Raw genomic sequence first — 2,528 nt, forward strand, 5'->3', positions numbered from 1 at the left:
CGCTGATGAAAGCTCAGGTGCTCTCTTACGGAATGCTGCATTAGGTTGCTGTGCAGATTAGATTGAAAAGCCAACTATCAGGAGCCCTGCACGCCATCTGTCAGCTCCTTTGAATGACAAATTAACTTTTTGGCTCTGGGTGTCCCGGCAGCTGGCAGAGCCGACGTAGGAGCGATTGAAATTTTGAATGTAGCCCTGGCTTGTGATTGGCTGCAGCGGTCCTCCCTTCACAGTGCAGAGGTCTTTGCTGTCACCTTTGCTGCTAATTAACAGTCTAGTCATCGTTAGCGGCCGGTCACAGGAGAGAACCAACTTGTCCTGCGAGACAGGATGTCGGAACAGAAGAGATTAAAAAGGATTTTATTACATCATAGGGGGGAAACAAAACAAGAAAGTTTCATTATTTTTCATCCCAGGTCACATGGGGCACCCAATAGAGACATTGCTGAATCTCGGGTTTGGTGTTAGACCATGTATGTAAGCTGCAGAAAAATTTGGTTCAGTTTCGATATATCGTTATTTCGGGATTCAGACCGGAAATTTAATTCGGTTTCGGATTCAGACGAAATGGCATTTAGGAGTCGGAATTTCCACATTGCATTGGGGAGCTCCATGCCATTCGGGTCTGGGAGCTATATACATATATTACTAAAGCTGAGGCTCCCAGACCCAATGCCGATACCGAGTATTTGCGTGAGTACTCGTACTTGCCCAAATGCTCCGATGCCTAGCCTGATACCCGACTTCCGGTATCAGCAAGCCAGGCAGCACGTCATTACATGCTGCCTGGCTTTCTGATTGGTCGAGAAGCTGGCCAATCAGGAAGCCAGGCGGCAAGTCATTACCCAGCCCTGGCTTCCTGATTGGCCAGAAAGCCGGCTCCATGCCCCCTAGTCACCTGGTGATGAGGGAGCATGGAGATGGTTTCCCTGCTAATCAGGAAGCCAGGTGGTGAGTCTTTACACGCTGCCAGGCTTCCTTAAAGAGACTTCCAGTATCGGTATTCGGTATCTGCGAGTACTGATAAAAAAATATTTGAAACCGAAAAACCGGTATGGGTGCATCCCTAGCCGTAATCAAAGCTAAAGGCGTTCCAATGAAATATTAGAGTGTGTGTCTTTTTTGGGGGGAGGGGGGGCAGGCATTACCAAGATAGTAGAACAAGCCCCATTACATATCATGACATAAGGAAACATTTTTTGCGGATATTTTCCTTTAGTATATCCAATAGTGGACAACAAATGAAGTTGATGCAAATAAAGTATAAGTAAGTTGTGGCGGGGAAGGAGAAGGAAGGGAAGGGGAACCTGTGAATATGATATGTTTCTATTAGGGTTGCACAGATACCAAGTACAGTACTCGGTACGAGTACATGTACCGATACTTTTGAGCTCCAAGACTAGACTAGAGAAACATTCAAAAATTAGGAGGCCGCTGTCATGTGTAAGGAGCACACGGAGCTCCTGGGATTTGTACATCTCTGTTATATTGTATGATTTTGTTTTTATAAATATAAATAAAGGGATGCACAGATACCAGTTTTGCGAGTACGAGTACTGATACTTGCCGAGTACTTACAAGTACGAGTACTGATACATTTTTGTTTATTGTCATGTGACAGTTTTTCTAAAACAAAACAGACTAATAATTTCAGGACAGTGGTGGAGAGCCAGAGCCCGGTCCCAGCTGCAACCGCTGCAACCCTGGGAGTTCTCCTGAAAATGCCAAGTATCTGCACTGGTACTCAAAAAGTATCTGTGCATCCCCAGTTTCTATGTATTTCTGTAAATGTGACACAAACTTGCCTCTTCCACAATTAAATAAATAATCGTGTCCCTTCATCCATCTTTGACGCCTCAGAGATACAAGCCGACCCCATCTGGCACGTACAATGGGATAACCCCCGATCTCAAGATGGTCCAGCAGCTGGAGACAATATTGCCAGAGGGAGACAAGAAGAGCTGTGAAATTTGAAGGAAGCACTGCGTGCCGATTGGCCGTGGAGGGAAATCCTTCAATCTGGATTGGAGCTCCGGTATGAAAATAAAAATAAACAAAAACAATGTTGGTTCCGTACTCCTGGGAACGAACAGAGAAAGTTCCACTGAAAGGAAAGGATGAAAAGAAATGATTGGCAGAGATGGACTTCGAAATGGAATAATGTAAAATAATCTCTTCGAGTAACACATTGGGCCCAAATTATATTTGTTTGTGTTTGATATTTTTTTAATGAATTTATGATGTTCTTGTCATTTTCACTTTTATTGTGACCGCCGGTGACAATGGCTTTATGTCGTATTATGGCTTTTACAATAAAAACAAATGATTATTAAGAATCTAAATGTGTCCACGTATTTCTTCCATATTTTTACATTTCATCAATGTGTTATTTTGGTGTCACATTTAAAGGCATACTCAATTGTTTAGCTTTATTTAGGATACAACATAAAACAGGGTCGCATATACCGTTCGCCTACACCCAAACTGCCCCCCCCCCCGCCCCCCCCCCACCACACCTGGGTCGTGTT

Source organism: Nanorana parkeri, unplaced genomic scaffold (assembly GCF_000935625.1).
Source record: "Nanorana parkeri isolate BGI_ZX_2015 unplaced genomic scaffold, ASM93562v1 scaffold552, whole genome shotgun sequence".
NCBI lineage: Eukaryota > Metazoa > Chordata > Amphibia > Anura > Dicroglossidae > Nanorana > Nanorana parkeri.